Below are 14,779 nucleotides of genomic sequence, written 5' to 3' on the forward strand. Positions count from 1 at the left end.
ATGCCAACTTGAATCCAATTTTAAGTGAAAAAGTTTAAAATTTGTGAGATGAGATGAGTTGATATGTAAACATGTCAATCAAATTGATTGTTGGCAGAGTGGAACCAGTTTTAACTAAGACTATCATGAATACGTTTGTTCAGGAAACCTAAATACAGTAAAACTGGAAATGTTAGGGAAAAAATGTTACTTACTTCAATTTAAGTTTGAACAGATGTTTTACATTATATCTTTGTTGAGATCATGTAGATACTTCAATTTTAATTGACAACATGGATACAGTTTTTAGCGAGGTAGTTCCAAATCTACTGACTTTTGATTTTCTTAGTTTTGTGTGACAGAACATTGAAAGCTTTCATTCTTTATATTCAGTGAAAGCGGGTTGATAAATCTATTCAATTAAAATAAAACTGAATTCTCAGTGTCATTATTTTAAGGAAATCACTACGGTTTAAAAGGGGGTAGCCCAAAGTAAATTTTTTGAAATATATTCTAGTTCAACATTTTTTATCAAATTTTCCAACATATTTATTTTTCAATGCAATCAGCTCTCTATGCAAATAATGCAAAGACAATCGGGAAAAGTATTAAAAGTGAAAGTGATAATGAAATTTAGTACAAAAAGTTTTTCAAGTGGTGACTGAAATTCCTGGTACTGAAATAAAATCCAAACAGCCAAAATCAAATTCTGCTTTTGCACCACTACATTCATAGTATTATAATGAGTTTTAAATTTTCAGAAGAATTTTCATTATTAACAAATAATGTACATTTCATTATGTTCAAATAATGACACTATTTTATTCTATCCAGTTGGGGGCGTGCCTGATAGTGGAATTAAAAATCCTTTATATCAGAAACTGAAGGTCTAGTATTGCCAACCAACACGGAACTTTCCTTTTCTGATGTATCATAGCTTTTAAAAAAAGGTATCATATTGTCATGCTCCCTAGCATTATTATATACCTTTCCTGTTATTCTGTAGCATCTGCTAACGTAACATTTTAGACTAACTGAAAATATATCATAAGGTAGAGTCTCCAAGCTATTTAAAAATTATATTTTAATGTTCTAGAAAGAAAAACACTATAGGAGCAATAAGATTATAATATTTCTTATAAATGAATAACACATGCAGAAGTATTGGTAATATTTGTCTTTTCTCACTATATCTCATTTTAATTAACTACTAATGATGTGGAGGCTAAATTCTGTAGGATTTTTGAAAGGAGCAGTTTTCATTTGTAAATATTACCTCTATAGTGAAACATGAACAGTTTTTATAATGATTTTAATGTTATTTATAGATAGAGGTATGCCTTTTTAGGATGTCAGAGTTAGGAATAAAATATCCTAATAGTTTTCCAAGATGTTTGTAATGTGATGTGCATGCTATTATTTTCTTGGACAGAATTTGAGGAAATCTTATAGGTACTCTGTGGAACTATTCTGAACTGAACAGATAGTTGGAAAACAAGAAAGTAGTGGTGTCTCATTCCATGGATGATCTGGAGTAGCAAAGCAGCAATTGTTCTTTGGTCTTTCAGCCATGACCTGACCTTCTGTCTTTAGGACTGAAGAGCTACTTTGCTTGACCGCCATCTGCACTCAGGAGAGAAATTTACATTTAATTTTTAAAAGCTGGACTGTTGAACATATATCTGAAATACCTATAAAATAATATAAAGCGATTTCACTTTTAAAGTGTTAACATATCATGCAATTCAGAATAACAGGAAGGCTATCTCTATGTTTACAAACAAGGTGTTCCTTGTAATATGGTCCTTTTGTCTATATTTTTGTTAATCTGGTCTCTTGATACATTTTTAAAGTAGGTGGGAAACTGTCAGATTGGAATGTGGTGAGAACAAGAGCTTTTTTGATGTATACAAAATAGGGCAAATGGTTGAGCACCAAAATCATTTTCCTTGTGACCCAAGCCTTGACTCTGGCATAATTAGAATGGAAGGTTAGGAGAGTAACAATGACTATCTCTTCCTCCCATTTTCTCCTTTTCTCTTTTTTTATTGTGTCAGGAACTGATGGGCAGGTTATCCTTCCCATCAACTAACTCCTTTGTATCTCTTCAGTTAGAGTTCCTGCCAGCCTCAGTGGATGCTTCTAGCACCAAAAAAAAAAAAAAAAAAAAAGACATTTGGTATGTAGAAGAATGAAAAATCTGTGCCCTGATTTTTTATTAGAAATTTTTTATGGGCAACAGTTAGACACATACACACACTCCACTATGGGGATTTTAAAATATTTGCGAAGATAAGGAGACTATTACAATGAAATCTCCATCACCCAGGTTCCTCATTTTGCAATTCTGTTCCATCTACTTCACATTTTGTCTCTCCATCTTCATTGTCATCTTCATCTTCCTTGTCAACTTTATCATCCTTCTTCATCTTCGCTTCCTCTCCTGTCTTTTCCCCTCTCTTCCACTTTTGAAATATATAAAGCAGATCTCAGACATTGTGTCATTTCACCCATAGTAAATACTTCTGTGTACATCTATGAAGAATTTTTTCACAACCACTATGTCATCACACCTAACAATATTAACAGTAATTCTTTGATATCCTATAATGCACAACCCATGTTCAATTTTTTCTGACCGTCTCTACAATGACTGTAGTCAGCTTATTCGAATCAGGAAGATAGTTATGTTTTTGTATGTTAGAATGTTATGGTGTTATCTTCTTTACTAGAAAATAAAGGGAAATCTTGGAAAAATTTTGCCTTTCCCTGTCTGTTGTTATCAACAAGTTTCAACAAGTCTTTGATAATGCTTTATATTTGTAAGGTACTTTAAAGGAAATAGGAATTAATCCTGTAGCAAACTATTTGAAGGAAATGGCTACCTTGCAGCAACCCCAGTCATCATATTCTGAAAGGAGCCTGTTAGTCTGACATTCAAAATATATAATTAATTTCAGAGCCTTACAATTTAGAATTTAGGAAGGCTTCAGGAAGCCCTGGCAGCACGAAGGGTAGCTGACTCTGAAATGAGTGATGCATTAGTGAAGTTTTCTTTATTAGCTTCCACTTTGGGGGATGAGTCTCAGAGATGATTCTTTACAGCCCCTAATCTTTGATTAGGGCCTAATACAAAATGAAAATACAAAGTTCTTTGTTCAAGAAAACAGGAAAAAATTGATGTTAAAGATGATAAATTATGAAACATTTTCCTTTCTCCTGCAGTCAGCTTCTCTCCTCTCCCTCTCTGCCTTCTCTCCTTTTCCCTCTTCCTCCCTCCTTCTGCATGTCATTTATTTGCTGTTTAGTGTTGGACCCCCTCCAGCATGGGATACTCATGGTGGGGGCTGCAGACCCCCATAGGTGCCCCATGACTGGGTATACAGATGGGTCCAAAGTTTCTAGGTTTTCCATGCCACCAGCCAAAAAACCTGTATACCATGCCCCAGTGGGGAAGAGAGACAGTCAGTTTTCATCCCAGAAAACTGGGCAAGCTCCACGTGCTGGGATCAGGGTGGGCAGAGGCTTCACGTTGAGTCCACTGAGTGTGCTGTAGTGCCGTCAGGCAGGAGCAGGGATCGTCAACTCCATATCCTACCCTCAGATGTCAGGGATATACACACTCAACCCAGCCTTTCTCAGGCTCAGATCCAGGCTCCCACCAGATGTAAAGGATAATAGCAGAGCTCAGGTGCATGCCTGCATGCTCAGTCGCTTCAGTTGTGTCCAACTCTTTGAGACACTATGGACTGTAGCCCACCAGGCTCCTCAGTCCATGGGATTCTCCAGGCAAGAATGCTGGAGTGGATTGCCATGCCCTCCTCCAGGGGATCTTCCTGACCCAGGGATCAAAACCGGGTCTCCTGCATTACAGGTGGATTCTCAGCCACCAGTAAAGCCCAACAGAACATGTTCCTCCCCCTAACACTGCTGTGACCTGGTCCCATCCATGGTGGAGAGCGGCATGGTCCCAAGGCAGGGACCAGGAAGAGGAAACTGAAAGGGAACAAGTGTCCAAGCCATGAGGCAGTGGAGAGACAAGACCACAGATGTGAGTGGGGCTTCCATTGGTGCCATCCGACTTCACCGGTAAAACCCAGATTCCAACATAAAATCATTAAGAGGAATTTTAAAACATTGACCACAGAGCATTAAACTGCAGGTTCAGAGCCCTTCTAAACACAGGTCCCTATATGAGCACACTGATCACACGCCCATGAAGCCACCTTAGCTATGGGGATAAGCAGACAGAGATTTGGTGTGCTAATGCAGGGGTCCCCAATCCCTGGGACCGGTAGTGATCCAGGGCCTGTCGGGTACTGGCCACACAGCAAGAGGTGAGCAGCGGGCAAGTGTGGGAAGCTTCAGCTGCCACTCCCTATTGGTTTCATTATCTCCGGAACCATCGCCCCACCACTTCTTCTGTGGAAAAACTGTCTGCCACAAGCACAACACTATAAAACTATTTTCCTCCAATTAAAGAATAAAAAATAAATTAAAAAATCGTCCTCCACAAAACTGTCCATGGTGCCAAAAAGGCTGGGGACCACCGTGCTAATGCATGTATATACATGCCTACTTACAGAGATATGAGTGCATGTTTATGCACAGGTGCCCTGTAGCTATAGAAGAGGGCTAGCAAACTATAGCCCACTGGCAGCTCTGACCTGCAGGCAGTTGTTACAAATCAAGTTGTCATAGAGCACGGTGACACTCGCTTGTTAATGTACTGTCTATGGCTGCTTTGCTGCCACAAGGCAGAGTTGAGAAGCTGTGGCATAGCCCACCACAACTGAAATACTTGCTCTCTGAGCCTTTACTGAAAATGCTTGCCAACCCCTACCTTGAGGATAAAGATAAAACTTTTGTTTCCCCTGCCGTCTAGAATGTGGAGCTTTGAGATTGAAAACTCACTAATCTTGAAATATAACGTAACAGCTCTAGAGTATTTCGCAGTATAGGAAATGTGCCTGATGCCTGATCTCTTAGTCATCTAGTGGTATATGACTGGTCATTGTGTTATTGTCTGATTAGAGGCATGTGACTTAATAATGGCTTGGATGAGAGTACAAATATAAATACATAAATTGTTTTATAATAACAGTACAAAATGTTTAGGTTAGTTTAATTTCTGTCAAAGATAAGACTTTCTTATCAATATTGTGTAAGTTAGAACTCTGAAGTTGTGGCTAATATTGCATAGGAAGTGTTGAAGTTCAAAATTACCTGAATGGGGAAATCAAAGAAAATATTTAAGGGTAAAGCACATATACAAAAGAAATAAATCTGCAAATTTTTACTAGAAAATTAGGGCAAAAAAGGGATTTGAGGGTTGTTCATATCTACAGCAGCATGACTCCACACTTTAATGCTGACATTAAAAAACGTGGACTGTGTCAACACAAGAGTTATAAGTTCAATTGAATTAATTAGATTGTTTGGAGTAGTACATCTGTTTTGTATGGCTTTGTGTAGAGAGGAAGCCCTACATGTCCTAAAGCACGACCTACTTAAGGCCTGAGAAATAAAAGCAATAAAGGAAAGTTGAAGAATTGTACCTTTCTACTTAGAGAATACTGAAGCATTGCTTCACTTGTCTTTAAGGACTTGACATAATTTCAAGGAGAAAGTTAAACACTTGTTCTTGATCTTTAGTAAGGAAAGAATAAGAACAAAGAGATTTAATCACAGCAACTGGAAATTACAGTAGCCCAAAATAAGAATTTTCTGAGAGCAAGAAGATTGAAATAGATTGCTGTAACAGATCATGAAACTTTTAGCTTTAAACAGCAGCTAATGGATCTCTGAAGTCCATTGTCTTTTATTTGATTCTGGAAACATTCTAGGAACATTTCATTGTCTGTATTAACATGGCTACTAGGGGTATTAATATTTGTCTTTTCTATAATTTAGGGCTTCCCTAGTGGCTCAGATGGTAAAGAATCTGCCTGCAATGCAGGAGACCCAGGTTTGATCTCTGGGTGATGAAGATCCCCTGGAGAAGGAAATGGCAACCCACTCCAGTTTCTTGCCTGGAGAATTCCATGGACAGAGGAACCTGAGGGGCTACAGTTCATGGGGTCACAAAGGGTCAGACATGACTGAGTGACTAACACTTTCACTTTGATTCATAATTTAGCACTTACAGATTAAAATCCTGTTTGGCTCTGTTCTCTCTTATGTGTCTGTAATGCTGTATCCTCTCCTCAGAGGGCTTTTGGGGAATATACTGAGATAGTGGATGGCTTCTGAGAGCTAGGCTTCAGAGACTATCCACCTGCCACCTGCAGTCTCACTTCGAGCTCTGAAAAATGACTGGGAGGGGCCACTTGGGCACGCCGTTCGTACTTGTAATCACTTGGTCCTGGTGATGACAGAGTTGCTCTCCAGTGTTCTTCACACCCTCTTTCAGTGATGGAGGTTTAGCACATTCCTCTCCCTGCTCCTCACTTAGACTGTAGCCATTCCAGAGGGCTCGGCCTGCCCACACCAGCTACACTAGACACTGTGGGGTGATAACTGGAAGACCCAGGTCCTGCCCTTAGGGGGTTTATATTCTAGTTTAAGAGCCAGAGTACACATTTGAACATGCCTAAAAATACTTGTAAAGTAGCATATCGACAAGTGCAAATTAATGTAGTGTGAACTTCATGCTGGCTACAGCCCATGAGAGGAGAATCTGGTTCCATGTGTGTGATGCAATAAAGCTTTTTTTTTTTTTAAATAGCATCTTCCCTAAGTATGCCCTAAAGCATTGTTCAATATACTTAGATAAATTTGTGTTCTTATCACAGCCCAACCTAGAATTCTGAGAAAAATTTTCACCCTGGCGTATGTCTAAATAATCAGCTTCTTTTGTTCTTGTGCTGTGGGATGCTTGAATGGGACAAATAGGATTTTGTAAATAATTTAAAATATCTCCATTTAATAAAATATTACCAATTTGTTTTTTTCTGAAACACCATATAAAGTTAATTTCTTCATTTAAAATTATAATTACATTCATAAGGTCAGAAAATTAGCAGTAAAAAAAAGTAAGTTCGATTTTTTTGAACAAAGAAATAGTTCGACATCAACAGTGAAGAATATCAAGTTGCAGGTCCTTGGGGCTTTTAGCGTGAGTAACTTTAATAATGATTTGGGCAGTGGTTTTAGGTGGCAGTATATGTATATCTCATTCATAAAAACACTATAGAAATTCATATGCTCAAAAAAGCCATTTGATTTTCTAGGAAAGATGATAATGCTATTCACTGTAATAATACATCTTTAAAAAAATCAAGTGTGTAAGCAGAAACAATGTATATAAAAGTAACAATTCAGGGCTATATAGCAATAATGTTACAATTAAGAAACAAAACAAGTCCTTTTAGAAATAATATGTGTTATGGGATAAATATTTAGATAAATGCTTATTACCTCTGGAAAGGAATATAAAACTGTAAAGACAAGTCAAAAAACCTTTTTGTGTTTAAGGAAGTCATAAGATTCATCAAACTGTTGATTCTAAAGAAATGTAATTTTTGCTGTATTTCAGTTTCAGTGAATGATACATATTTTGGTCCTTAAAAATTTTTGGCATACTTATTTTGACTTTGAAAGTTGACCCAACCTTCTAACCTTACAGATTATCTTCTCTAGCTACAAAGTCAGAAATTCTGGTGACTACCAGGTGGCAGCAATTCTTTGAATACGTTTGCATGCGGGCCAGCAAACTGAATGATATTAGACATAGGACAGCTACAGCTGCTTTATTTATAGTCCAGAAATATTAGTACCAATATCCAGTATAAATATTACTAATTACTACATATGTATACATTTAAAAACAATATTTATTGTATAAACAGAAGCACATTCACAGAAGCCAATGATTCCATCACCCAATAGAGCAAATTGTTTTCATTTTTCTGTTTTACCTTCCACTTTTTGTCCATATGCATATATATTATTTTCAAGTAGTAAATACAGCCTAGATATAATTTTGTTTTTTACTTTTTTCACGTAACAATATCTTAAGCTTTTTATGTGTTGCTGCCTTCTCTTCATAGATCACTTTACTCTGGTCATTTACATGGATTAGATTGGCCAGAAAGTTCATTTGGGTTCAAAACCCAAATGAACTTTCTGGTCAACCCAGTGCTTTCAAAAGAAAGTGATACATCATACTTTGAAGAGAACAGATGCTGTTATCAATTTAGAATCCTTTTGCCCTAGACTTCACTTGTTTCTTTAATTCAACAACCATATATTGCATGCACTATCCTGACCTGGAATAACCTTCTGTTCTTTTTTGTTGTTTTGGGGGTATAGTAGCATTACAATGTTATGTTAGTTTCTGCTGCACAAGGAAGTGAACCGGCTCTATGTATATATCCCCTTCCTCCTACTCTCTCACCCCACCCCTCTAGGTCACCACAGAGCACCAAGCTGAGCTCCCTATACAGCAGTGAACTTCTATTCTTAGAAAGGGGAGTATGTATCAATAAGATAGGTTTCCAAATAAGTGTATGTCAGAGACCATAGTAACTGTCATTAGCAAACCACAAAAGGGTATGCAGATTTAGGAGAAGGAGAGAGGACAGAGTTGAAGGATGGTAAGGATGTTGCCCACCATGGGTAGGAGATGAAGGCATGTAGGTTGGAAGAAGGCAGATTGAACAAAGAAATGGAGATGGGCCCGTAGGGAAAGGAGGAAGTATGCAAGGAATGTATGTATCTTTTGATTCCATAGCATGCTTGTATCACTGACCTCAGTATTTCAAGTGCCACGTCCCTGTTATAAAAAGATTGCCCATAGAAAAAAGGCTTATATCAGTCTCAGAATCCCAGTGTAATTGCCTGCTTACAACATTCTGCATGTCCTACCACCAGGCACAGAAGTCATATTTTATTTTGGGAATATTTGTGTAAGTTTTTCATTTCTTTTTCAGTGTTTTCTATGTAATGAGACAATTTTAAGATTTTCAAACTTCAGATGACATACAACAAAATGACATTATATTTGAGTGTTAGGGGACTTCCCTGGTGGTTCAGTGGCTAAGACTCCATGCTCTCAATGCTGGTGGTCTGGTTTCCATCTCTGGTCAGGGAACTATAGCCCACATGCTGATTAAACACTAGTTTATGATCCGAAGAATTGATGCTTTTGAACTGTGGTGTTGGAGAAGACTCTTAAGAGTCCCTTGGACAGCAAGTAGATCCAACCAGTCAATCCTAAAGGAAATCAGTTCTGAATATTCATTGGAAGGACTGATTCTGAAGCTGAAACTGCAATATCTTGGCCACCTGATGCAAAGAACTGACTCATTTGAAAAGACTTTGATGCTGGGAAAGATTGAAGGTGGAAGGAGAGGGGGACAACAGAGGATGAGATGGCTGGATGGTATCATCGACTCAGTGGACATGGGTTTGAGCAGGCTCTGGAAGTTGGTGATGGACAGGGAGGCCTGGTGTGCTGCAGTCCATGGGGTCATGGGGAGTTGGATATGACTGAGCGGCTGAACTAAACTGAACTGAACTCAATCTGCAGTGAGGACTAAAGTCCTACTCTGAATTAAGAATGAAGTTCTATTGGAAAGATTTTAGGCCACAGCAAACTTCTCAAGATAGTATTTTGGATAGTAGAATTTGTATGCTACAAGTAAATATCCTGCATGCTGCAGTTAATACCTGGCACAGCCAAATATTGGAGAAGGAAATGGCAACCCACTCCAGTATTCTGACCTGGAGAATTCCATGGACTCTATAGTCCATGGGGTCACAAAGAGTGAAACATGACTGAGCGAATTTCACTTCACTTCACTATAGCCAAATATAAACAAAAAGTATTTTTTAAAACCAAAGTATATTCCTACTTTAAAAATAAAGTATTAGAATTGAGTAGGATGAGTTGTCTAGAAATAAGAGAACTGACAGTTACCTTAATGATTTGTAGAACATTTCCACATGACTGATAATGTAAGGCGAAGCACAGAGTGTCCAAAGACATGACTTCTTGATTTGACTTTTCAGCTTACTTCCTGAGCAAACCTCTGAGACCCTCATTTTCTTTCCCAGTAAAGTAAGAAGCTTGGCTAAGTGAAAGTTAAATTTTCTTTATGTCTTGAATGCCCATGTTTCCAGAAAAATAGATATATTTCTGCTATTCATAATTATGAATTCAGTTCAGTTCAGTTGCTCAGTCGTGTCCAACTCTCCGCGACCCCATGAATCACAGCACGCCAGGCCTCCCTGTCCATCACCAACTCCCGGAGTTCACTCAAACTCATGTCCACAGAGTCGGTGATGCCATCCAGCCATCTCATTCTCCGTCGTCCCCTTCTCCTCCTGCCCCCAATCCTTCCCAGCATCAGAGTCTTTTCCAGTGAATCAACTCATCACATGAGGTGGCCAAAGTATTGCAGTTTCAGCTTTAGCATCAGTCCTTCCAATGAACACCCAGGATTGATCTCCTTTAGAATGGACTGGTTGGATCTCCTTGCAGTCCAAGGGACTCTCAAGAGTCTTCTCCAGCACCACAGTTCAAAAGCATCAATTCTTAGGCGCTCAGCTTTCTTCACAGTCCAACTCTCACATCCATACATGACCACGGGAAAAACCATAGCCTTGACTAGACGGACCTTTGTTGGCAAAGTAATGTTTCTGCTTTTTAATATGCTATCTAGGTTGGTCATAACTTTCCTTCCTAGGAGTAAGCGTCTTTTAATTTCATGGCTGCAATCAGCATCTGCAGTGATTTTGGAGCCCCAAAAAATAAAGTCTGACACTGTTTCCACTGTTTTTCCATCTATTTCCCATGAAGTGATGGGACCAGATGCCATGATCTTTGTTTTCTGAATGTTGAGCTTCAAGCCCAACCTTTTCACTCTCCTCTTTCACTTTCATCAAGAGGCTTTTGAGTTCCTCTTCACTTTCTGCCATTAGGTATTAATAAAATCAATACAATTATGTGCAGCCTCAAGTGTTATTCTAAACTTGCCATTCTCTCTGATTTATAAAAATGACATTTCTATTACAATAAGAAGGAACTTTTACTATTATCGGCCTTAGATTATATTCTTTTCATTATGATGAATGCTAGAGCAATAAAATGTCTAGCCTTTAAACAGTTGAAGTAGGTTACAAGATAGACATCAGTTAACCTGCAATAAGAATTAAAGATCTACTCTGAATTAAGAATGAATTTCTATAGGAAAGATTTTAGGCAATAGCAAACTTCTCAACAGTATTTTGGTGGAGAAGTCACTCTTCAGGAAGCCCGCAGAATTAAATACTCTCAGCCAGGGTTTTGTATCTATGTGAACCCCTGATCCTCAGGAATAAATTGGTAACTCCTTGAGACGTGGCATTAGTAGTTGATGCTTTAAGTTTCAGTTTTTCCTTGGTGCTGTCTCATAAACAGAGGCCTGGAATGAAATGCTATGGTAATATTGGATCTAGATGACCTAGAATATGATATTTTTTGTACTTTGATTTTTTAATCATCAGAACAAGAACTGATTTTTTTATTCTCTTAGAGAATTCACGTATCCCTGGCATGTTTCCCTGACCCTTATTGGAGTCCAGTCTGAGAGACTGCCCTAGACTGAGATCCTAAATGTAATTAACTGCAGAGTGCTCATGACTATTAATACATTGCAAGGTGTTTAGTTTTCATGTTGCTATTCTTAAGAGATGGTCAAGGTAATTTAACCTTTTTTTGTTGTTAAGATCTGTATTTAAGTGGATCACTTACACTGACATTCAGATTTTAGGGAAAAGACAAGAAAGCATCAGTGTCCTAATTTCTAGCCTGCTTTATACTTCCCTTAGAATTTTTGGCATTCCCTGTGGAAAATAGAAGATTCTTTTCTGTAAGACTCTCTCCACTCACAACTGAAGTTCTGATAATCATTCATATTCATCCTCTCTCTCTTACTCTCTTCTTCCCCCTGACTCTCCACCCACCTGCCCCATCCTGTGGTAATAAAACATGCAAGTAATAGCATTAACCTGGCTTCAGAAATCATGAGTCAAGTTGTGGTTGAAAGGTCCCCATAAAACGCAAGGGAATGTTCCTATCTTAGAGAGAGTGGCAACCAAGGAAGACCGGGATGTAAAAAGTTTTAGGGAAATCTTAAGAAGGTGGAGGAGAAAGAATGACTGAATTGCTTGACATGAAAGGTTGTCCCATCATTGCAAGTACTACCTTTTCTTTTGGGCCCTTCTTTCACTTGCTCAGAATTTTCTGCATAGAAATCTGAATATACCCATTTAAAAAAAATTATTGAAGTTAGTTGATTTACAATGTTTTGTTAGTTTCAGTTGCCTAGCAAAGTGATTCACTTATATCTATATAGAGATATGTATAGTGAAGTGAAGTGAAGTCGCTCAGTCGTGTCCGACTCTTTGCGACCCCATGGACTGTAGCCTACCAGGCTCCTCAGTCCATGGGATTTTCCAGGCAAGAATACTGGAGTGGGTTGCCATTTCCTTCTCCAGGGGATCTTTCCGATCCAGGGATCGAACCCAGGTCTCCCACATTGTAGGCAAACGCTTTACTGTAGAGTCTTCCCATTATAGGTTATTATACAAGATATTGTGTATAGTTTCCTATGCTTCACAGTAGATTTTTGTTGGTTATCTGTTTTATATGTAGTAGTATGTACATTTTTATTCCAAATGCCAAATTTATCCCTATCCCATTTCCCTTTGGGGCTTCTCTGATGACTTAGCAGGTAAAGAATCTACTTGCAATACAGGAGATATAAGAGACGTGGGTTTGATCTCTGGGTTGGGAAGACCCCCTGGAGGAGGAAATGCAACCCACTGAAGTATTCTTAACTGAAAAATCCCATGGACAGAGGAGCTTGGCGGGCTACAGTCCAAAGGGTCGCAGAGTCGGATACAACTAAACCACTGAGCACGCACTCACCTTTCCCCTTTGGTAATCCTAAATTTGTTTTCTATGTCCATGAATCTGTTTTGTAAATAAGTTCATCTGTATCATGTTTTTAAATTCTGCATTTAAATGGTATAATATTTATCTTTCTCTGGCTGATTTACTTAATATGGTAATCTCATACTGAGAGATTTGAATCCTAATTTGAATTAGAAACTTTACATTTGAATTAGAAACTTTAGGCTGTCACTTTCAACTTATCTCTACACTTAAGTTTATCACAGACAAATAGGGCTGGGTCAGTATTTCTTTCCTAAGTAACTGAAAGTCCACTATGTGCATAGTAATTGAAGCTGTTTAAGGGTTTATATATCAAGAGCCAGATATGTTTTGATCTAAAAGGGGAGTTAAGGTAAATGGATGGATCAAATACCTATTAATGTTTTAAAAATCTATCTATATATATATATATATCTTTGTGTGTGTGTATGTATAGATACATGTACGAGTGTATGTGTCTATTATATATATATATATATATTTATCACTAATATTAAAAAGCAGAGACATTACTTTGCCAACCAAGGTCCATCTAGTCAAGGCTATGGTTTTTCCCGTGGTCATGTATGGATGTGAGAGTTGGACTGTGAAGAAAGCTGATTGCCGAAGAATTGATGCTTTTGAACTGTGGTGCTGGAGAAGACTCTTGAGAGTCCCTTGGACTGCAAGGAGATCCAACCAGTCCATTCTAAAGGAGATCAATCCTGGGTGTTCATTGGAAGGACTGATGCTAAAGCTGAAACTCCAATACTTTGGCCATCTCATGCGACGAGTTGACTCACTGGAAAAGACTCTGATGCTGGGAGGGATTGGGGGTGGGAGGAGACGGGGATGACAGAGAATGAGATGGCTGGATGGCATCACCGACTCGATGGACATGAGTTTGAGTGAACTCCGGGAGTTGGTGATGGACAGGGAGGCCTGGCGTGCTGTGATTCATGGGGTCGCAAAGAGTCGGACACGACTGAGTGACTGAACTGAACTGAACTGAACTGAATATGTAATACAAGAAGTATGACTTACGGATAAACAGGGTTTTCTTGAGCAGAGCCTGAAGTCTCTAAATGCTGAATTTAGGATATCTTCAACTTACCTCATCAGCCAGGAGAGAACAAAGGAACCTTGAGTTGTTCCAGTTATAAAAACAAGAAGATAAGAGGAAAAGAAAAACTAGGAAGAGAAAATGAGAAAGATTGTACAAAGCATTCTAAAGTCATACTAAGAATAACTGGGCTTTCACCTCTACTTACTTACCTCTACTTAGTTTCACATTCAATTATAACTCAGAAGGGGCCAACATAACCACAGATCCATCACACAACCAATTCACATCCATACATGAGTACTGGAAAAACCAGAGCTTTGCCTAGACAGACCTTTGTTGAAAAAGTAATGTCTCTGCTTTTTAATATGCTGTCTAGGTTGGTCATAACTTTTCTTTCAAGGAGCAAGTGTCTTTTAATTTCATGGCTGTAGTCACCATCTGCAGTGATTTGGAGCCCAGAAAAAGTCTCTCACTGTTTCCATTGTTTCCCCATATATTTGCCATGAAGCGATGGGACCAGATGCTAAGATCTTAGTTTTCTGAATGTTGAGTTTTAAGCCTACTTTTTAACTTTCCTCTTTCCCTTTCACCAAGAGTTTCTTTAGTTCTTCTTCGCTTTCTGCCCTAAGTGTGGTATCATCTGCATATCTGAGGTTATTGATATTTCTCCTGGTAGTCTTGATTCCAGCTTGTGCTTCATCCAGCCTGGCATTTGACATGATATACTCTGCTTATAAGTTAAATAAGCAGGGTGACAATATACAGCCTTGACGTACTCCTTTCCCGATTTGGAACCAGTCTGTTGTTCCATG

At 38.4% G+C, this 14,779-nt stretch overlaps 1 protein-coding gene across 8 annotated transcripts in view; it reads left to right on the forward strand.

Annotated features, from left to right (window-relative positions):
• Positions 1-14,779, forward strand: part of SDCCAG8 (SHH signaling and ciliogenesis regulator SDCCAG8) — a 280,184-nt gene that overhangs the window by 120,536 nt on the left and 144,869 nt on the right. The gene's annotated exons all lie outside the window — the stretch shown is intronic.

Source organism: Moschus berezovskii, chromosome 17, assembly GCF_049115385.1.
Source record: "Moschus berezovskii isolate FMDL1 chromosome 17, NW_MosBer_1.0, whole genome shotgun sequence".
In the NCBI taxonomy this organism is placed as follows: Eukaryota; Metazoa; Chordata; class Mammalia; order Artiodactyla; family Moschidae; genus Moschus; species Moschus berezovskii.